Genomic DNA, 25,287 nt, shown 5'->3' on the forward strand with positions numbered 1-25,287 from the left:
AAAGGGTAGAGGGCCTAAGAAAATTGGCATCACATCCAACTTAGGCTTGCATTTTCCTTCTTTCTTTATAGCAAGGGCACTTCGCAAATACACAGTCAGTGAACATCCTGATAAACCATATTTTCAAGGACTTAAATGACACTAATTTGCATTCATTTCACTGATTAGGAAATTGAAAAAATAAAAATAAACTAAATCAAATGAATATACCATCTTACCTTAGTTGGATCAATAATTCCTGCAGCCATCAAATCTTCATAACCACCTGTAGTAGCATTGTATCCATAATTTTGATTATCATTGGAAAGGACTTGTAAAAAGACAAGGATAGGGCTATCATTTTACTACCATGAAGACTAGAAAGAGCTATTCGCATCCAGTATGACATCCAGTGAAATTGAAGAAGATTGTACACCTAGGCACAATGTCAATTTACTTAAATTCAATAGGCTTCATAAAGACTAGAAAGAGTTGTCTGCATTGAGGCTAATGTCCAATGAAATTTAATAGGACATGCCCAGGAAAAAGAGGTTAGATCAATGAGATTCTATTGAATAGATGTGAAAGAATTGAGTTTAAATATACTTGATTCTATTCAACAATTTCTCAGGAGTTGTAATAACCTTTTCAACCACAACACTTCCATTTACTCTTGCATTCTTTGCAATTAGTTTCACCGGGCAGCTCAAAGCTCATTTAACAATACCTGCACCAATCAACATACACCAAAGAACCAATAAATTTTAGAGCCAGATGTTACAAACACATTGCAGAGCTAAGTCTTAAATGACAAAGAATTATCTACATATCCATTAAGGATTATAAAGCCACTTCCATGCCCACCATACTTGCTCGTGTAGAAAACACAAAATTAAGCTACCTTATATTCCTCATTTTCAAGTGTATCTCTAATAGCATCAACCTTTGCAACAAGCCTCAAAAGAGCACATCCTCTACCAAAAACAATGCCCTCTTCAACAGCTACCTATTTATAGAAATTAATTAGTGAATCACTCCAATACAATTAATTTGTCATTCTACGAGGGAGGATCAAAGGATAGTAGACAAAAGAATTAGTCCTCTTTACACCACTAGAGAATAGTAGACAAAAGACTTTGTCATTCCATACACAAATGGCTTAATAGTTAATTTTTGCTAGCATAGGAGTTTTACGCATTCGTATCAAATGACAAAGTTATTTATAGAGAAGAGTGCCATACCTTTGTAGCATTCAAAGCATCCTCCACTCGTAACTTCTTTTCCTTCAACTTTGTCTCTATTTGTGCTCCTACCTATCAATCATACTTCTTATCATCCATCACCTATCTTGGCTCACACTTATTTATTATCATAATGATATAGGCACAATAAAGCCTATCTTAACGAATGATATACATTGACAAAATTTATCTATTACTCAGAGAAGTATTTAACAAAAAAACAATACAGAAGACTAGATACATTTCAATAACTTCACCTGTATAACTACAACTTCCCCAGACAGTTTACCAATCCTTTCATTCAATTTTTATTTCTCATAATCTTTTTTAGAAACCTGGAAATAAAGAAAATATTCAATTGTCAAATACATTCTACAAGCTAGGTTGACAATAGCACAATTCTCTAATGAGTTATTCTTTGCCAATATATTGATATGCTCAAAAAAAGACAGAGTGTTAACCATGATGAGATACTAGGTTCAGATAAAGGAGAAATAGCATAAAGAATCAGACTAAAGTTCTCTAATTGCAAAGCATAAGACTGATAGTCCATGTTAAGGCCCGAAGAACACACACACACACAGACAAGAAGGCATACCTCAATCATGCTCCTAATTTGATTAACTCTTCTCTCAACAACCTCTTGAGTCATTCCATCACTAAATATTGTTGTTGAATCTTTTGTCAACACTATCTTGGCATCAGTTCGCAGAACCTCATTCCCAACAGTGTCAAGGGCCAGCCCCACTTCGTCTCTAATGATAGTGCATGCATTAGAATACATGATTCGGATGTTTATAGTTGTCTATATTACTAAATAACATATAGGAGAATGAACTTTGAAATGACATAATCCTAAGCTAACAACTTACTTTTTGCACTCAATTTAAACTCATTTTCAAAATATTAAAAAGGCTACTTCATTATGGCCTATGACAAATTGACCAACATAATTAACATTGGATAGAAAACTGTCATGATAAATGATTAAGAGACAAAAATTTAAGGTTCACTTGATAATGATACTACTAAATAATACCTCCAGTCAACATGGCAATGTCATCCAAATACTGACTTTTCCTTTCTCCAAATCTAGGAGCTTTTAATGCAGCAACCTTTATTGCACCTTGAAGCCTATTGATGACAAGGGTAGCCAGGGCTTCTTGCTCAATGTCTTCAACAATTATTAATATAGGATAACCACCACGAATTGCATCTTCCAATATGCCAATCATATCTCTTGTGTTTTTTATTTTCTTATCAACCAACAAGAGTTGTAGATTGTAAAGCAAAATAAATTCATTTCTACGTAAAATTGCATGATTCCTAATACATGTCCAACCACTCTCTTACAATAGCTAAATGATAAGTGTTCATTTTCAAAATAGGCTAAAAATGGCAAAAATTATTTCGATCCATATATTAGTTACCTTACAATTCTCATACCATGCTATCATCTTATCATTGTTTGTCACAAAATATGGGGAAATATATCCACAGTCGAATTGCATTCCCTCTACAACGTATAAATTATTTTCTACACTCTTTCCTTCTTCAAGGGTTACTATACCCTTACTACCAACTTTACTCAAGGTCTCTACAATCATATTTCCAACTTCATAATTGTTCCCAGCACTTACTGCGAAAATACAATTAAGGAAAGATCATTATTGACTAGGCATGCAAGGGTAAAAAAAAAAAACCATTAAAAATGGGAAAAGCATTTTACTTTAGCAAGTTTCAAGAATGGCAAAAAATACAACTATATCCAAGAATATATCTCAAACATGGAAATACATATCTCACATACATCCATTGCAACCATTGATAAGCAACAAGATCAAAATTATATCTAAGCCAAATCAAAAGGAATAACTAAGGAATTTTTTCTTCTAGAAATGCATAAGATAAAACATATTGGAGCACTCAAACAGCTCACTCTAATTTTGATGAAATTTATAACATAATTCAATAAAATTTACAAGAAAATAAACATAGATTTTAAATTTTAACCTTGTTCATAATATGAAGAATCTATTCAGAAATTAACATAGATGTAAATGATAATAGGTAAAGGAAGGCATGTTCTTTTACCTTAATGTCTTTCTTGGCCTTTGGCTCCTCGTAGCTTTCTTCTAAGCTCTCATCCTCCTCAGAGCTGCTCCCCTCAACTTTTTTTGTCAGTTGCTGCATTTTAGTGACCTAAAAATATGAAACACCACAATAATTATCAAGATTATGAAACATACAAGAATATATATAGAGAAAAAAATACAAGCTTTACCTTTCAAATATTTTCCGTGTGAGATTATAGGCTATAAATCCAATGATCAGAAATGTGAAATATGTAGTGAAGCAATTACATGTAAGATAAACTACATAGTAATTAATAGAATAACAGAAGTCCAAATACACAAGAATTTATATACACAAAAGAAAAAGCTTTACCTTTCAAATTTAATCCTTATGAACTCATTTTTTGGAGAAGCCAGAGCAGTTATAACTACATGCGGTTCAAAACAGACAACTAATATTATAAGTTTCAAATCAAATTTGAAGGTGATGCATGTGTCTCATATGATATAAATTTCCATTTTTATGATATTGAGTATGTGAGACAAAACTTTGAGAAATATCAGTTCAGTGGTAAAAAAGATTAAAAATTGCAAGCACATGAATGTAGATTTTCGAGTGCACTTGTTACACAGTGTTGTGTGTAAAATACAAAAGATCAAAATTCTAAAGAGTGTCTATGAAATACGATGCATATGTTTAGGGTGTAAGATCAAAAAACAAAATAATTTTCAAAGGAAAAACACAATAATGTTATTATGTCACTGGAATGATTGAATTGAAGGAGGGAATGATCATAGGTTTTCACAACATTTAGCACAATTAACAACAATATATAGGTCCAGTGACATCAGTGGTATCAGTCACAGTAATTCTTTCTCTGTTATGTTTTATGAAATAATTTGATAATTTTACAGTCAAGTTTATGGATTATACAATTCTTTAAATCTTCCAATTTCTCAGAAGATATGTTGCATGACTAATCAACATTATAAAAGATAGTGATTTGCTAGTGATGTTATGAAAGGATTGAGTTTAGTTTATAAGGATTAAAATATAAGTTTAAAGTAAGTTATATTTGTTGATGATTTAAAGGCAGATTTAATGATGAGATAGTAGTTGAGCAGTCATACCATTATATGAGATAGGTGGAATATCACTTGGTTCCAGCATTGCACTTAAAAGAGAATACATGGTATTAGCTTGGATAGATGACTCAGGCCACAGGTTGAAACATGATTACAAACTTGAGGGTGATACCATTTCATGTCATGGGATGATTAGTTACTCTCCAAGGACACCACCACTTGTGATATATGCAAATGAAGAGATAGACTAAGAGTGCATCGCCCTTGTTATGGTGCTTGGGAATGTAGTTTCTTCATGTGATGCATTGGTCTTGGGTCGATCAATCTCGGTTGGGTGTCAATGTTGGGATTTCTCAACAAGAAGTAATGGAACTAATTGGGATTCATTGGAGTGACCTTAGAAGATATAAGGATGAAAATTTTAGATGTTACACCATTTTACAGTCACTTTGTGTCCCCATTTCATCTAGAGATAAATTAGGACAAGATTCTCAATAAGGATTGGAGCATTGATCAAATTGGTACACTTGAGATTATTGCTTGGCAATCCTTGGTGAAGGAAGGCTCATTCGTTTAATTGTGAACTTATTGGTTGGTTGCAAACCAGCCACACCACCCTGTGGTTTGCCCTAATACTAGAGAGTTGGCAAGTTCTTCTTGGCCAAGGTAGGGAGAGTTCATAGTCTCAGATTCGTGCAAGCTTCTTCCAGCCACTTCTGAGGCAATCTAGACTAAGGCATTACTCAAAATTCATGCTAAGACTATAGGCCACTCCTATGCTTCGAATAGAGTGTTGAAATTAGTGATATCAGAATGTATTTCACAAATTCATGTTATGGGTAGCACTAGTCCTTGATCATTTTAGACTTACCACATGCAAAGTGTCCATTTTATGTTAGTTTGAGATTCACTTGGTTTCAAGAATACTATAATATTCTCTACTTAACAAGGCCAACCATGTGAAGGTGGAAGCTCATCTAGCCTCACCCCCCTCCCCCTAACATCAATCTAAATTATCCATTATCATCTAATCACATACTTCACTCATTCATTCATTCATTCATCCATTTATGAACTATAACATTCAATCAATACAATCACATAACATTCATTAATATGATATAAAATTCATTAACACACAATACTAATCAAGACTTCATTAACACATAATAATATCCATTAACATTAAATAAAAATCAGTATTAATATGCATCATTCATAGATAACTACTTAAAACAAAGTTCTTTCATTATCCAACAAGGTTTATCAAAGAGCATTTTTAAAACATCATTTCTTTTTTTTGTTTTTCTTAGCTCTCTTAAGAAAAGTGCTCATAGGAACATCCATATCTGCATCATTCTCCTCCTCTTCTAGCACGTGTAATGTCAAATAATGATGGCTCCTTCTCTTTGGAGAAGGAGGAGGTTGCTGCACTAAAGGGGGCTCTGTTGCAAGAACAAGTAAACGAGATAAATTGGCACTCTTTTTCTTTTTTTAACTGTTACAAGTCTGTAATTAAGTACTAGTACAATATAACATGCATTTTTCTTACCTGACAATGCCGCATCATGTACATTAAAATTTTGATCCACTACCACGTCAACATGTTGAACACTTGGAACATGCTTCACTCCTTCAAAATGATGTTCAACATGCTCTAAAATATTTACAAAAACGATACACGTCAAATTGCAATTGAAGATTTTAAATTGTATTCATAATTGCATAATTAATTTCCAATAGCAAATCAATACCTCCACCACTATAATGCACATCATGGCCTTCATCACAAGCAGGTTATGTGGTAGGATATGAAGGTTGCAGTAAAATATTATACACATTGTTATGCAATCAATTTACGTTCAAAACTAATAACAAAAAAGAATCTTCTCAACTATTCAATTTCATTTACTTTTCATCTAACCAATTTACCTGTGTGATATCATTTGGTGCACTGGATTCTTGGGCAAGGCTTTTAGATTCTTCACATAGGCATGTAGCTATGACTTTGTAGCCTTCCTTCAAGGCAATTTTTCTATCTTCATCTGTGAGCTCCACATTAAATTTTGTGCCCTTTATTTTTTGCTTAATATCATCAGTTTTCCATGTATGATTTCATATAACAAAATTTTTTGCAACATTATATAAAAAAATAAATATGAAATTTGATTGCTCCTACTTACAAGTCGAGACTGGAGATTCATATAGCCACAAAGCCAAGTTTGTGTTGGCCAAACTTTTCTAGTCTCGCTTTTGTAGCCACGGATGTGTCCTGCAATTTATGAACAATTTCAAACATCTTAGATTATATATTTAAAAGTATCAATAATTAGTGCATCATTACAATGTACTTAATACTATCATGACATACCTTTTTTTGGCTTGTACTGCTTCATTTACTCTATTTTCACATAGCCTTTTCTCCTTTGCATCTTCTATTATTTCATTCCACTCCATCAATGGAATCATAGGAGGACGGTCATAATTTGGATTATCCTTAAGAGCCCTTCTATATTGATCCCTCACAATCTTTATATGCTTTGATGCTCTTTTGAGAAGTAGGCCAGTGTCAAAAATGTTTTTTTCCAAATTTCTCCTGAAAAGATGCAATTAGCTAATTTTTTAATTCCATACCTTGTAAATTCCACCTTTAAAAAAAATTTAAAAATTGTTAGATCAATAACTTTAATATATTACAATAAATGGAAGAAAAGAAAAATTATGTAGCAATGATATGAAACTACGTACCTTTTACGTATGGTGGGTCCAAATAGTCTCAATGTCATATGAAAAAGATGATCAAAGAAAGCATTATTACCTACAAAAACATAAAGGGTTTATCAGTCCAAAATGAGTAATGTAAAAGTAAACTAAATTTACACTTTAAATAATAACAATTTTAAAGCACCTGGAAGTTTTTGTTCTTTTAACGGAAACATAGTTTTCTTGTTCAGCAACAATGTCCCTTCATATGAACCAGTACTAATCACACAGACTACTCCAGGAAATGGATCAGCTTTAGAAGTACTACTTTCTATTGCTCTCTCAACTGAAACATCATGACAATTAAAGCAGACACCAAATGAAATGAAAGATAGAGAGATGCCACTAGTCACACTTTGTTAATATGACCAATTAATTTGATGCCTAGAAACAAATGTAAATTATAATGCTGACCAAGTAGAATAATATTTCAAATTGATCATGGCCAACTTAACCTAATATGGTCGACTTTATAAAAGACTTTAATTTACTGACAGACTTGACAATTGGATTATATATCTATAAGCTAGCAAAAGTATCCCAGCACTAGATATTCAAATTGAGTTTATTCAGAATGAACAACTATCACATTGCATCAGTAAGACTATTAGTCAACAAATTGAAACAAATTATTAGAGTGTGTTGTAGAAAAGTTGTTAAGAGAAAAGATACAATAATTATAGAGTTTGTTTGAGGAGAGTGATTCGTTGAAAGGAGCAATCTTTTATTATTTCAAAGAGGATAATAATGATTATTGTTTTAAAAGATGTGATTCATAACTAAAGAAGCATAGTTAAATATGTTTTAAGATATATTAATATGTGTTTAAGAAACAAGTGCGATTAAAGGAAAGGTGACAAAATTGAAAGGCTACATCCATTTCAAACAGAATTTTTTCTACATGAAGACATGAAGGTATACAAGATAATTGAAAATCATTAAGAGAGGAAAGTGTAAGTTCTACAATATATCATCCTACAGAATGGGGTAGATATAGAACATAAGTACATGTGTGGTGTTTGCAATGAGAAATATCTGAATGAAGAGCAGACATAATGAGGGTAGGTGAAATGGAACATGTGTGTATCGTGTGTATGATAAAGATATATCATATAAACTAACAAGAGATATTATATGTAGATTTATAATGTCTATGGTAGAGTTATAAGAGGAATAAATTCACATTTGAAAGGATAATAAGGACAAACATTGAAGGATAAAAAGTGCTGATTTGGGAAAAGGATAAGTGTAAACAAGGCAGATTTATATGAAGCAAATATAAAAAGGCACATATATTAAAAGAGATTATAAAAGGTGGATTTGAGAAGATCATTGAAGAAGGAAAATTCAAGAAGAAAGGTATAAGATTTAAAGAGATTATAATGTCCATCATCTATTGAAGATAGCAACATTGTCAAGGTAAAATTTCAGACTTAAGTGAAGTTGGTTCTTTGCTTCAAGGGGTTGGTGCCTACAAATTGTTGGAGTTGTTGTTTCTAGTGAGTTGGCACACATACACTTAGGAGTTGGTGCCTCTAATAGGTTGGGGCCTACAAACATTATAAAAGAACAAGATATATAGCAATTATTTGTCGCAGTTGTTTACAACAACTCTTCAAAATTTAGATCTGGGAATGGTTATGGACTTGACATGATGTTTTTGATGAAAATCATAGATAGGCAGTATTAGCATTGCTCAGAGAGTTAATTACTTTATTCACATGAGAAGAATTGTAAAAAAATACTACATTATTGTGAAATTGCTAAAAAATAACAATAGGCTCAGAGAAATTTCTTGACTATATCATGACAGCATTGTTATAGTAGTATAACATGATGGCATAATAAAAGCAGCAATAAATATATCACGATAGGCAATAGCAATACAGTGGCAATAACATCAATCATTATGGTGGTGACATCAACAAACTGTAGTAAAACATAAGTAAAAATTGTGATTTAGATTCACAGTTGATGATATAACAGTTAACATGGCAATAATTTGGATTTATGATCTTACCTTTCAGAAAGGTTTTAGACTTCAAAATTCTTGATATCATTGGAGTTCATCATTATTTAGTTGAAAAAATAAAATAAAGGTGCATTAGCCATACTTTCTAGTACAGTGTGGTATTGGACGTGAAGTGCAAACAAACAATGTCTTTTTGGAATGTGGTTGGCATGCATGCTTCTGTAGACATCATTTAAGCATTGATATATTAGTTTGTTGTTCATCAACTTGTAGAAATACCTCTCTTCCTATCTCCATGTCTCTCTATGTGTGGGTATATATATATATATATATATATATATATATATATATATATATATATATATATATATATATATATATATGTATGTATGTATGTATGTATGTATGTATGTATGTATGTATGTATGTATGTATGTATGTATGTATGTATGTATGTATGTATGTATGTATGTATGTATGTATGTATGTATGTGTGGTGTGTGTATGCATGTGTTTGTGTGTATGCAGGCTTCTTTAAACATCATTTAAGCATTAATATGCTACTTCATTGTTCATCAACTTGTAGAAATGCATTACAAAATATAGCAAAACAATGTTTTACCAATTCTAGTGGGTATAGATGAGGATGTTTGCATGGTCCTTGTTGCCAATAATGCACCAAGCAACACTGGACCGCCAACCAAAGGAGGAGTTTGCACTTCATCATGAGCTAAAGAATACAATATTGTTAGCAAAGACATTTGCAATGGATAAAGATCAAATGGGATACTAGCTAGAAGCATCCACAAAAAAAAAGGTAAGTGTTATAATGTTGATGAAAACAAACAAAGAAAGTGTTACTTACACGAACGTTGTGCGCGACAACCCTCACCATGTTTACCATGTGATGTTGCAACTGGCACATATGTCTATACAAGAACACATAAAATTAGAGATCATAATCCATAAGATACTATAAAATATTAACATCTATTGAACTTCTATTATTGCTTTATTCAAATTACTACTTACCTTCAAAGATTGGATTCTACGGTCCAATTCTTTTCTTAGTGCCTCTTTCTCCTCACTTCTGTCACCCTCGATAATAATGTTAACAAGTTCATCAATGTATCTTTTTTTAATTTTCTGGGTGATGAACATAGGCTCAACACTAAGGGTGATGTCATGTAGAAATGACGCTCGTATTTCAGATCACATTTGATCAACAATCATTCTAGCTTTTTCCTATCATTTGTGACATCAAATATCAGTAAAATTTTATCAAAATAACTCCAAAGCCATAATGAAAAGAACATAATAGTATGAAATTTGTTTCTATATTAACATTAAAATTTACAATAATTAATGTTTACCTACGCTGAAGGTGTCTAAGATGGTGCATCCATGTTGCCGTGTGAAAAAAATTAGTAAGTTTTAGAAATCAGCAGCGAAATTAAAGTAATAGACTTACCAAAAAAATAAATTAATAATAAATTAGATTATATATGTAAATCGTTTGTCTTAAGTTAGCCAAAAAATTTGTGTAACTAATGTGTATATCTAAAAAAAATTTGACATGTTCTACTTAATGTTTATATCTGCACGTATGGTTTGGAAAGAAAAATTTGGTTGTACATGACCCCATCATAGTTGACATTGATCCTACCTAGACATTTCATTGATTATCATGATCTTCATCCATGTCATCATCATCATCATCACCACCACCATCATCACACTTGTCACTTTGATCATCATCATCACCACCACCATCTTCATCGCCATCATCATCATCTTCATCACCATCATCACCATCTTCATCGCCATGATCATGATCATCATCATCATCATCATCATCATTATCACCATTATCGTCAGTATGACCAAAATCATCACCATCTTCTTCTTCTTCATCATTGGGTAACTATCGTTCCTGATAATCATCTACTTCGTCTTGTGCTTCTTCAATATCTTCTTCTTCCATCACATTATAATTTACTAGCCTTCCTCTTGGGTCATGTCTAAGAACAAATGACCAACTTGGTTTTTGTGGAACACCAAAGTAAAAAACTTGCTCACATTGGCTTGGAAGAACATAGGGCTCATCTCTGACTGGCTCAAATGACCTTGTATTAATCATAGCAAATCCACTATCATGTTCAATAACAGTCCTGTTAGGATCATTTTGATTCAATCGTAACCTGAACCATTTGATGACAAATAGAACTATTTTGAATGAATTAAAGTTGCACTCAAGTATATCATCCAAAGTGCCATAGTATCAATTTTCAGATTGTTGAGGATGTATGTTAGTTCTAAACAAAATATTGGTGACCGCAAAGACAACACTTATCCTGAAATCACACATTTTCTTTGTTTCATCTAACTTTTTTGTGCAAAATTTATAGCCATGGTAGTACATAGCTTTGTGGTGTTTGACTTACAATTTTTCAAACATGTCAAGATTATTTGCATTGATCTGTGAGTTGATATTAAACTCGTGTCTCTTGATTAGTAATCTTATGTGTACCTTTGTATCTCTTAAGCCATATATTAAATCAAGTACCATTAATGTAACATTGGGATCTCCATTATGATGAGCTTCTTTAACCAACAATGCAACACCATCCCATGTTAATGAGCAACCATTTTCTTGAGACTATATATATATATGATGGATAAGAATTATTAAACTACCAAAAAAAAAAAACTTATAATTACCTCTCACCCTCCTCAATCTACCTTTCCCCATCAGGTACTCCCCTTCGAATTTTTTATTAGAGTTGGAATCCCAAATGCAATCTACATGGATATCTGCTACAAAATTTAGAAGATATTCACTAATGTACACCATGGTCTGGTATACCATATATCCCTCTATCATAGAACTCTCAGGATGTGCTCTTTGCCAAACTAAGCCCTTCATAAATTTCAAGAGTCTCTCAACCATCCACATTGATATAGTTTGTACAAGTCCACACAATTCAATCTCCTCAACTTGATGTATGAGGTAGTGTTCTTGAGCATTGAAAAATGTTGGAGGTAAACACTTTTGCATTTCACACATAAGCTGTGGAATTTTTCTCTTCCAATATTTTATATCTTTTTTATCAATTTCTTTAGATGATAACCACCTAAAAGAGATTCAACATGCAAAAACACATAAATGAGATTTCAAATAAAATCATACAATAAATTTCAGATAAAAAGCTACAAATCTAAGAAAAAACACTTCTAACCTCATGTATTTTCCAAGACCATATATAACTTGTTTAATACTGTTGTCAAACTGGTGTGGAAGGGATAGAGGTAGGATGTACTAAAATCATTAAAAAATGATCATTTCAATATATTACTAAATAATGCAATAGGTATTACATTCAATTTTACAAACACACTGTAAATAGAGAAATAACTTACCTTGACAAAAGTATGCCAATCATGTGTTTTCAACCCTGACCCAAAATCACCTTTCTTTGATAGAAGAGTGCTTATATTTGCAGCAAATCCTGTTGGAAATTTTGTTTTTTTTATGACTTCTTTTAATGCATCACTTTGTTGCTCCATTAATAACAAAGTAAGGGAACTTGTATTTATGCGATCTCCATTGCTATTTGAATCCATGAAATCTTTTAGTGCATGATTGGATTCATGAATGTTAGTACAAATTTTGGCAATTTGTTCTCTATCACACCTTCCATCCAACATTTTACATAGTGTCTCTATTACATTCTTTCTAATATGCATAGCATCAAACAAATACACGATTGGGAGATCCTTGTAGTATGGTAACCTACTAAATTGAGTAGGATAACTTTTCATTCCTCTAGGAAGTTGGTCATTGATATCTTGACGACCTTCACGAGCATCAATTACAACATTAGTAAATATAAGACAATATCAAAATACAAATTTTAAATTTTGAACGACAAAGTGGGCATTACCTTGACGATTTAGTTGATCGTATTCCAACTTCCATAAATGAGGTGTCATGGCCTTGATGATGTCTCTTCTTTCCCATTGAAAAGATATTTTTCGACAATTCGATACCTATGATTATTATAGAGAAATTACCTAAACTCATCGAATACTTGCTTTCCTAAACTTCTCAAATGACGAGATTTCATCTTCAGACCACAAACTGGATGTGCAAATTTTCCCTTTGTCTGAAGACCTAAAAGATCATGTACAATTGGATCATGTACAATTATCATGCACAACTTAAGCATGTGATAGCAATGTGTAAGCACTATAATAGACCAAAAATATGTGATCTTAACAATATAACATACCGCAAAAATAAGTTAGCCCAAGGGCATCATATATTGTCCATACAAGCATTGCATGGAATTGAAATTGTCAATGTCTTGTCGGTCTAGAGATGTCATACATAGTGATACCATTCCATAATGTCAACAACTCATCAATTAGGGGCTCAATATACACATTCATATCTTTAACTTAGTACTTACCTAGTAATTGAATGAACATAAACATTACATAATTAATATGACCATTTTCATGCACTATTTATAAATTAATTTAGATAACTATAAAATGAAAAAATACCTGGTACAATCATTGACAACATTATGTGCTCCCTCTTTATGGACATCCAAGGAGGAATGTTATTGTTAATAACAAAAATAGGCCACACTGAGTAAACAGATCTCATATCTCCATATGGATTGACACCGCCTGCTACTAATGAAAGTTTTAAATTATGAGGTTTTTCTTTAAAGTGTGACCATGTTTCTTCTATCTCTTTAAATGTAGAACCATTGACAGGCATTCACATAATATCATCTTGACTTATATTGCGTGCATGGTAATGCATAAATTGTGCCAAGCTAATGCACCTGAATAATCGTTGAAGACGTGGAATAATGGGAATGTACCAAAGAACCTTGTGAGGCACCTTTTTTGTTATATGATCTTATCGATATCTACTAATATGACAAATAGGGCATTCTGTTGCAAATTCATATTATTTATGATATAGAATATGATCATTGGGACATGCATGTATTGTTTGATACTTCATTCCAATTTGATTCATAATGTTACATAATTCTTGGTATGAACAAGGCAAAATGTTTGATGGTGGTAAGAAAAACTCAATAATCAACCTACGACAACAAATATGCATTGTTAATATAATGAACAGTAATTGTTTGCTAACATTGAAGATGACAAAAATGGCATACCTTAGCATACGTGACATTGCTACATTGGTTATATCATTCATAACTTTTAAGTTCACCAACAACACTATAGTCGAGAGTAGATTGTTTGGGAGCCTTCGTATAAGGGCTCATGTGCCTTCTCAAGTAAAGGTATATCAAGACCATCTTCATCATCATTATGAGCCTCTTCATCACCTGCCCCAATACCATCTTCTTCAATCATGTCCTCTAGCACATTATCATCTTCTTCCATGGGAGTGTTATCCTCAACTTGGATATTCACACCTCCGTGTTCCTCCAGTAGGAAATCCACATTCAGCAATGGAAAAAAATCATGGCCCCCATCAACATGACCATGTTTCCTACAATGACTCTAGGCTATTGTGATTAGAATTCTTTGATTCTTTAAGCCCTTACACTTTTTGTAAGGACAATAACATTTATCAAGTTTTCTTCAGAACTGAGCCCACAATGTAGCCATTATCTCATTATTTTGTTCTGGGTTCATATTATCAGGTGTGGTCTTTCTTCATAGGAAAATATATCTGTAAATAAATTGGACATGTTGTAGTTAATGTTTATATCTGCACATATGGAAATTGTTGATTAATGTTTTTAAATGTAACTAAAATGATCCTATAATTTTTAGAAGGCCTAAATGTTTGCAAAATGTGGATGTATCTTAATTATTTGCAAAATTCCTCAAAAAGATGTCACAAGGTGAAAGTTACTTAAGTGCTATCAACAGCATGCCTTAACTAATCCTAATAGCAATGACTAACGTGATTAATGCATCAACTAATAGTCATTGATAGTCATTGATTCCTTTTGCTCTCGTACTCTGTAGGAACCATTGAAACCATTAAAGTCTGACAGTGAGTTATACTATTTAAACCATACTAAGCTACTATACAAGCATAAATCAATACAAATTCGCATTCAGCAAACATTATTGGTAATAAGTATTAACTCTTGGGAAGGTAAAAGCTAATTTACATAATATAACTTCTATTATTTTTTTTAAAGACAGGAGCACACTTAATGATCCCCAGAGAGGTGTAATAGAAAAGGATTAGGTTTAACTAGCTTTCTAAAGTTAGGCATAGTTCAAGAGGCAGTTACAATATTCCTCTAGTTTGATTCTTCCTACTTTCAAATGCATTACATGGGATGAATTTCAGAGACTTGCATTTATATGGTTCAGTTGCTTTGCTATCTGACAGCATATGTTAGGAACCTGTGTGTTCCTTCTGTTTATTTTGTTAGAGTAGAGTTGTTGGACGCATATGCTTTGTAAGTCGTCCCGTGAGTTTATTTTATTATCCCACATGCATAGGTAGTATTACTTTTCTAGATCGTACCCAGTATATAAGAATAGGTTGAGGCCCTTGATGGGCACGGACGAATTTATTGTATTGAGCTTGCTCAAAGGAGGTTACCCCCTCGAAGTGGCCTGCGATCAGTAGATTCATTCTGAGTTCTGCTATCACTTTGTATTCTGTTATTTCGAGCATTCTCACGATATTGCTATAAGGAGGTTCTTCACATCTGGTATCAGAGCACTCTCTTGGGCTCGCTGGGTGGAAATTACATCAAATATTTTTTTTTCTGTCGTGGCCTTCAGGTTCCTCTCACTTCTAATATCTCTTGTTATTGCAATAACTCTTTTCAGTTGTTCTGTCTGTGAGTGAATTTTTCTAAGTCGACTGTTCAGAAAAAAAAAAAAAAAAAAAAAAAAAAAAAAGAAGAGTAAAATTTTTTCTGTTTTTTAGTCGTAGCTTCCTTGTTTGCTTTCTGTTTCTGCTCATACTTTCGCAGAACGTCTGCAATATCATTTCGCATACTTCCTTCCTTGGCGACCCAACCCCAAATTTTACATATCAAAGCCCTAAATCCCTCATTTATCTAATTTTAGGGTTTGCCCTATCTTTTTCACCTCTCATCCAATCGCCACCAAACTGAGCCACAAGATTCAATTCCTCATTTTGCTCCCTTATCCCTCTTGGACTGTTCGCCTCATTTCGCCTCCCTACCCTTGAAACCCTCATTTTTCTTTTTCCCTTGTCCCCAGATAGTCTCCCACCACCCGTCGAACACCCATTTCCTATATGAGTTTTACCCAAATCCAAGTTTGCCATAACTAAAAAAGTTTTTGTTTCTCATCTTCTACCCATTTCAAAAAAAAAAAAAAAAAAAAAAAAAAAAAAAAAAAAAAAAAAAAAAAAACCTTGTTTTATGGTTGTTACGCGTACAGGAGCAAAAATCATGGAAGAGGAAATTGCATCCCTCAAAACCAGACTTCAAGATCTGGATGACAAAATTCTGGGTCTTAACTTTCAGCAGTCAGCCATGAGCCGAAACCATTCAGGAGATACTGGGTCCTCTTCTGGCAATTTCCGTGGACCAAAGCTTGATTTTCCACGCTTCGATGGTTCTGATCCGACTGGATGGATCTATAGGGCAGAGCAGTATTTCAGCTTGCATAATACTTTGGATAACCACAAAGTCTCCCTTGCATCTTTTCATTTGGAACATGAAGCTCTTCAATGGTTCTGTTGGTACATCAAGGCTAATGTAGGCCCAACGTGGAGCGAATTGTGCACCCTCATTTTGGAGCGCTTTGGCCCTAGTTCCTTTGATGATTTCACAGGAGCACTCACTAAACTGCGTCAAACAGGCACTGTAAGAGAATACCAGACAGAGTTTGAAAAATTAGCTAATCACACAGAGGGCTTGTCTGATGAATTCTTCCGTAGTTGTTTTGTCAGTGGTCTGAAGGATGCACTTCGCTCAGAAGTCAAAATGTTTCGACCTACTACAATGATGGAAGCCCTTGGGTTGGCTAAGTTAGCGGAAGACAAGATTAGTGCTCTACAACGCTCCAGATCTAATTTTGTTCCATTCAGAAATACAGGTTCTCACAACCCTCCAGTCATACCAGCTCCCAGAACTACTCCGATCAAGCACTTGTCTGAAACAGAGATGCGAGTTAGGCGAGACAAAGGGCTTTGTTATAATTGTGATGAGAAATGGTCTCGAGGCCATAGATGTGTTCAGCAAAAGCTCTATCTCTTGGATGTGGATTCTCCACCGGAACTGGAAGAATATGTAGATGCTCAGGAAACAGTGGATGCTGAGGTTGAGCCTCACCAGCCTGAACCTCCTTCCCCAGAAGCTCCACCAGAGATATCTGTCCATGCTTTGGCAGGAGTCACTACTCCACAAACCATGCGGGTCCAGGGTTTCTTCAAGAAGATCCCTCTTACTATACTCATTGATTCTGGTAGCACTCATAACTTCATTGATCCACGAATAGCCAAACAGGCTGATTGCTTTATCCATCCCTGCTCTAGCTTTGAAGTCATGATTGCCAATGGGGGAACTTTACCTTGTAAAGGGAAATGTCGCAATGTGCGTCTCTCTATTGGAGATTATAACATGCGCTCTGACATGTTTGCCTTACCCTTAGGTGGCTGTGATGTGGTTTTGGGTGCCCAATGGTTACGCACTCTTGGCCCCATTCTCTGGGATTTTGCTGAACTTTGGATGCAGTTTTCAGCTGAGGGGCACCAACACACTTTGAAAGGCTTACAACCAGGGTCTCTCAGCATCATCAGTTCACACCGTATGGAAAAACTTCTTAAGAAGAATTCACATGGTGTCATCGCTCAGCTCCATTCCATTCAGATGCAGCCATCAGCAGTCTCTAGCACTCCTGCCGATCTCCAACACATTTTGGACAAGTATTCTGGTATATTTGCTGAACCTGTGGGATTACCTCCTTCTCGTCCAGAGGACCACCGTATTCAGCTCCTTCCTGGCAGTGTTCCGCCCAACATCAGGCCCTGCCGCTACCCATTTCATCAGAAGACCGAAATCGAGATACTTGTCCGTGACTTACTGAAGCAAGGTATTATTCGCCCTAGTACCAGTTCCTTTTCTTCTCCAGTTCTGCTTGTTCGCAAAAAAGATGGGTCATGGCGACTCTGCATTGATTTTCGAGCACTTAATCATCTCACTATAAAGGACAAGTTTCCCATTCCAGTTGTTGATGAACTTCTTGATGAACTTCATGGGGCTCATTTTTTCTCCAAGTTAGATCTTCGTTCTGGGTATCATCAAATTCGGGTTAATGAGGAGGATATACCTAAAACTGCCTTCCGCACACATGATGGTCACTATGAATTTTTAGTCATGCCCTTTGGCCTCACGAATGCTCCTTCAACATTTCAGGCAGTGATGAATAACATATTTCGACCATACCTCCGGAAATTCATTCTGGTCTTCTTTGATGATATCCTCATATATAGCAAAACTTGGGCTGAGCATCTCCATCATCTGGAGCTTGTCTTGCAACTTCTCTCTGATCATCAACTCTGTGCAAAACTATCTAAATGTGTGTTTGGCCAGGAGGAAGTGGAGTATCTCGGGCATATTGTTGCACACCATGGAGTGCGGGTGGATCCTACAAAAATAGATGCCATGAAAACTTGGCCGCATCCTAAAACTCTCAAGAGCCTTCGGGGTTTTTTGGGGTTGACTGGCTACTACCGCAAGTTTGTCAAAGATTACGGGAAAATTGCAGCACCATTGACAGCTCTGTTAAAAAAGGATGCCTTCTCCTGGACCCCTGTTGCTGAGACTGCATTTGAACAACTGAAACAGGCTATGTGCAGTACACCTGTTCTCGCGATGCCAGATTTTTCCAAACCCTTCACTATTGAGAGTGATGCTTGCGGTAATGGATTGGGTGCTGTTCTCCTGCAAGATGACCATCCTATTGCGTTCACTAGCAAAGCCCTCTCTGGTAAGAATCTAGCCCTCTCTACTTATGAAAAAGAAATGATGGCTATTTTGCATGCTGTACAGAAGTGGCGGCCATACCTCTTAGGGAGTCATTTTTGCATCAGAACCGATCACCAAAGTCTGAAATACTTCCTAGAACAACGGGTATCCTCTCCTACACAACAGAAATGGGTCAGCAAACTCATGGGGTATGATTATGAGATCACCTACAAGAAGGGTAAGGAGAATATTGTGGCAGATGCTCTTTCTCGCACATTTGATAATCAAGCTTCCCTTTCTGCTATTTCTAAGCCCATTCCCAATTGGTTAGTGTCTGTTCAGCAGGGCTATGACAGTGACTCTTCTTTATCTCAAATCATTCACCAGCTAGCCAATAATCCTTCTGCTATACCACATTACTCTTGGGATGGTGCTTCTCTTCGATACAAGGGTCGGCTAGTGCTTCCTCAGAACCCAGCTCTACATCAGGCTATTTTTTATGAACTCCATGCTTCTCCTTCAGCAGGGCACTCAGGCTTCCTCAAAACTTATGAGCGAGCAAGGAGAAACTTCTTTTGGAAAGGAATGAAACAGACGATTCAACAGATGGTGGCTGAATGTGATACTTGCCAACGCCACAAGGGTGAAACGACCCTCCTTCCTGGCTTGCTCGAACCATTGCCCATCCCTACACGGATTTGGACTGATATTTCTATGGATTTCATTGAAGGGCTTCCTAAATCCGGTGGCAAGACAGTGATCTTGGTTGTGGTTGATCGTCTCTCGAAATATAGTCATTTTTGTGCCCTCAGCCACCCCTATACTGCCTCCTCTGTTGCACAAATCTTCATGGACCAGATATTTCGTCTTCATGGACTCCCTTCTTCCATTGTCTCTGATCGTGATGCAACTTTTACCAGTCATTTTTGGACTGAACTGTTTCAGAAAACTGGCACCAAACTGAAGATGAGTTCGGGTTATCACCCACAAACTGATGGTCAAACGGAAATTGTCAATAAATGCTTGGAAACTTATCTTCGTTGCTTCACTTCCGAACAGCAACATCAGTGGGCCAAGTGGCTCCCTTTAGCTGAATGGTGGTACAATACCTCTTACCACACTGCCTCTAAAATGACTCCATATGAAGCAGTCTATGGTCAGGCACCTCCAGTGCTCCTTCCCTACACTCCCAACAGCTCACCAGTCCAGGCAGTTGACATAGTTCTCCGCAGCAGGGATCAGATTCTTCGTACCTTACAGGATAATCTTCACATGGCCCGTAATCGGATGAAACAGCAAGCAGATCAACACCGTTCTGAGCGCTCATTTCAAGTTGGGGATATGGTTTTTCTTCGTCTACAGCCATACAAACAATCCTCCCTAAAGCTGAAAGGGCGTCATAAGCTGGCCCCAAAATTTTATGGGCCTTATCAGGTTCTGCAGAAGATTGGTTCAGTTGCTTATAAACTGGAACTTCCTCCTTCTTCCCGCATTCATCCAGTTTTTCATGTTTCTTGTCTAAAGAAAGTTCTGGGTACCACTGTCAGAGCACAAACTACTCTCCCTGAAATGGATACGGAAGGATCCATTATCCTGGAGCCGGTGGCAATCATTGACCAGCGCACTCGCCAGCTTCGCTCTCGCTCCATCTCTGAGGTCTTGATTCAGTGGCATGGCATGCAACCAGAGGATGCTACCTGGGAACCCCTTCTTCAGATTCAACAACAATTTCCACACCTTAAGCTTTGAGGACAAAGCTTTTTTCTAAGGGAGAGGGGATGTTAGGAACCTGTGTGTTCCTTCTGTTTATTTTGTTAGAGTAGAGTTGTTGGACGCATATGCTTTGTAAGTCGTCCCGTGAGTTTATTTTATTATCCCACATGCATAGGTAGTATTACTTTTCTAGATCGTACCCAGTATATAAGAATAGGTTGAGGCCCTTGATGGGCACGGACGAATTTATTGTATTGAGCTTGCTCAAAGGAGGTTACCCCCTCGAAGTGGCCTGCGATCAGTAGATTCATTCTGAGTTCTGCTATCACTTTGTATTCTGTTATTTCGAGCATTCTCACGATATTGCTATAAGGAGGTTCTTCACAGCATACCTATGTAGATGACTAGTATCAACAAGTTAGGAAATTTGGCAAGCTGTAATGATAAAATATAGAACATATGGCAAGCTATAACAATAAAATATATCCATCCCATGACAATTCATGTCAAATGGAATCAATTAAATTGCATGTTAAGCTTTGAGATGACTATATAATAATGTAGCACTCAAATCTAAAATAAGAATCTCAATATTGGACCAGCCTACATCACAACTCCACAAATCCACTGCCACTATTCCTTAAACAATACAATTATATGGACATGATTCCATGAAAGTTGTGAAACTTAATTGAATAGTATCATAAGTGTATAGCCGCAAGCCACAACTAAGCCAAGTAGGCATATATACCTTAGATGTCTCAGGTTTAGCATCACAAGAAAATCCCCTTGTACCCCTCTGGTTGCACAAATTCCTCCTAAATTTTGTTTTAGCCATAACCCAAAAATATCAAAAGGATGATTCACAATCCACAATCTTAACAAAACTAAGATCTTGGGAGAAATAGCCCATATTATCTACATGAATGGAAAATTTCTTTATCATCCCTATATCCTACATGAACCCACAACTACCTTAATAACTACAATCTAAATCAATCAAGGATGACCTCCATCAAGAACACTATAAAAATTTCTTCAGTCAAAGCCATACCTTTTGTTGTATCAATGGAAAGATTTCTCCAATCATCCACCTTGATTGAATTGGTTCCATAAATAGTTGTGTTCCTACATATTATTCTTTTGAAAGATTAGAGCACTCAAATATAGCAACTTAAACCCATACATACATCACACAGACCAATTTTGATCAATCAAGGGTAACTTTCATAATCGAACACATCAAAATTTCATCAAGAGATCCCCCATCTATTTGTTCAATTCATCTTTGTCTAAGTTTCTTGACATTCACTTTATCTTGGGAGCTTAAGTTCCTTTACAAGAAACCTTGCAAAGAGTGTTGCATTAACCTTTAAACAAATATGTGTAGTGTAGCCTTTACCTTCCCACTTTAATCCTTAAATTAACTGATATCCTGATTTCTAAAGAAAGAACCTATCTTCAAAGTAGTGGGTTAAGGATTTTACTGATGATAGTCTAAACGTAACAAAAAATAGTCTAGATTAAACCACTTAAGTTCCATATCAACATGGGCATTACAATAGAGGATCTGACATGCCTTTCCTTCAAATCTAAAAACCAATAATTATCTCATGATCACATATTTGTATTCCATAGAGATGTGTTAAGGAGACATCATACTAAGACAACTCTATAGTCTACTACTCAAACCCCCGTAAGCTCTCACAAATAAAAGATCAGACTTCACTGTTAGAGACTAAAATTTTACAGTAGAAAATCTGACAATTATACTTACAGTTTAATAATAGGACAAGCCACTGCCACCTAAGTATCCACCACCCATTCCATGACTCAAATACAAAGATGAGTAATAACCTTCACCAATCTGAATACAACATGAACTAGTTAATATTGTTATAAAATTAAACAAATCAAAACAGAAAGATATAAAGTTACATACATCAACACCGCTATATGACAAATAGTCTAAAAACCAATAATTATCTCATAATGGAAACATTTATGCCAACTTGGTTTGTATCTTAATTACAAGCAAACCATCCAACATTCTTTTTAATGGCAAGCTTTGATAGTATCAGGGGCATAATGAAGCACTTTGCAGCAATCACAAAGGAAATCTTCTAGTTTGCCATATACCATTTCAAACTTAGATATATCTTGCTGATCTAAAAACATCCCATCATTAAAAGTACCAAAAAGGAAAGAATATGCAAACATTTGTAGATCAGCATAAGATCCATAATACCGAAACGTTCTTGTAATATGCACTTGGAGATGATGCATAGAACCTCTATCTGCAAGAGTCATTCTATGAAAATTCCTACAGAAATAACAAAGTTCCAAATACAAGCAAACAATAATGTGCTACTCACCTTGCATCCTATGCCTTCCCACACCTGAGATATTAATATCTTTAATTTATGAAACAGTAAATGTTGCCACCAAAATCTCTTCAAATTCTCAAGCTACCAACTAGTAGCTTGTATAATATTTTTGTACTTCGATTCTCATTTAGCCACCTCAAGCTACAGGAGCCTCTTCTCATATAAAAAGAATGCTACCTTTTAAAAACTAAGTTATGCCTCTCAGAGCCTAATTCTATTCCAGCCTATGGCAACCTCATGATCACATATCTATATGCCATAGAGATGTGTAAAGGAGACATCATACTAAGACAACTTTGTAGTCTACTACTCAAACCCCAGTAAGTTCTCACAAACAAAAGATTATACTTCACTGTCAAAGACTAAAATTTTACAGTAGAAAATCTGACAATTATACTTACAGTTTAATAATAGGATGAGCACTGCCACCTAGGTATCTACCACCCATGCCATGACTCAAATACAAAGATGAGCAAGAACCTCCACCAATCTGAATACAACAGGAACTAGTTAATAGTGTTACAAAATTAAACAAATCAAAATAGAAAGAAATCAAGTTACATACATCAGCACCACTAGATGACAAATAGTCATTGCCAGAAACCCCTCAAGCTTGAGGGGTAAAACCCAACCACAACAAAAAATATCTCTTTTATTAAATAGAAGAAGTTTGAGTACATTTTTTTCCAACTAAATACATGATTATCACACATGAGTACAATGTTATCAAATAAATACATGAGTACCATTTGCTTAAAAAGTTTATTCTAGAGCCAAACTCTTTCCTTACCTAACAGTTTGATCTTCATGTTTTCATATTTTTCCTATTCTTGGCATTATGAAGCCAATATTCCAAATACATTTGCTTTGTGAGACTCTTATGCCTGTAATTGTATGCATTTAGATTATTTGAAATGGTGCAGAATTGGCATCATCAAGCCAACTTTGTAAAAAGCATATAGAAGGATGGCAATACAGAATCTCCCCATATTACTACTTCTATTGCAACATTTGAAGGATTACATAAAGCTACTCATAAATTTAGTGTATTTTTCAGCTAGTAAACCAAACAAACCTTGTGCAACAATTTTGGTGACAATAAAGAGATTTTAAATGATAAGCCAATAGTGAGCTATATTTTGCACTAAAGTGTCAACTGGGAGCTCAAGGTTAATGGCATCGTACACACTCCATTTAAGCAACTTGGTAGATTAGTGGAAAGGTTAAATATCATATTGCAAACTTAATAATTTGGTCCTTGAAGCATAAATTGTTCATCTATTCCATCACAGTGCAGAAAATAAACTGGAAGATATTGAGAAGTGCCTCGAAAAGTATTAGATGATGGGATGATGTTTCATTTGCTTGGAACTATCAGAAAAAACAAAATATCCTAAAAATTATAGGTAATGTCCAATAGATCAATGAGAAGCTCCATCTAGATGAGCATAAGTCCTTTTCCTTATGTTTTTAGAATATTTGCCCCTGATTTCGTTATGGACATTGATTTTCAATGTGGTCATGTGCACTCTTCCATGAAGTACTATTTCTAGGCATCCATAAGGCATATATCCTACTTTATGATAGCAAATGCTTCCCTAGGTGTTCTCATCTCTTACGCTGCATTTCTTGGTGTGACAATGCAAAAAAGGCATTGGCATGACTAGGCTCCAGGATCTCTTAGTTCCCCTTCAGCAGACCTCCACAAGCTTTCCCTTTCACACATACCACTTGATACTTCCCAATATACTTCACTTTCCCTCCCACCCTGCCATCTACATGTTTGACCATGGTCAAACACATCACAACCTTTGTTTTCACACTGAGAAGATGCAGCATAGGAGATGACAAAATAAATGAATTAAGGTAGTATTTATCTTCATCAAGCAATAGGCATACACATGATAGTTTCTAAACTATAAATTGTGTTGTCTTCAATCAGAGGTTGATGTGGATTTTGTTTATGGATGCATAAAAATCATTACAACTGCCAACAAGAGGAAAGGAGGAGCTCAAGTAGTTCATATATAGGTTTTCATAGCAAAAGTTTAGTGTTAGATCCTTAGAGAGAAATATTAATTGAAAACAAATGGTAAATGA

General features: G+C 35.1%; 1 pseudogene; it reads right to left on the minus strand.

The window, feature by feature from the left end:
• Nucleotides 1–95: 95 nt before the first annotated feature.
• LOC149551500 (ruBisCO large subunit-binding protein subunit beta, chloroplastic-like) lies at nucleotides 96–24,978 on the minus strand (annotated as a pseudogene).
• Between the last annotated feature and the right edge of the window lie 309 nt (nucleotides 24,979–25,287).

Source organism: Cupressus sempervirens, chromosome 6, assembly GCF_028749045.1.
Source record: "Cupressus sempervirens isolate cs-2001-9-10 chromosome 6, ASM2874904v1, whole genome shotgun sequence".
Lineage (NCBI taxonomy): Eukaryota > Viridiplantae > Streptophyta > Pinopsida > Cupressales > Cupressaceae > Cupressus > Cupressus sempervirens.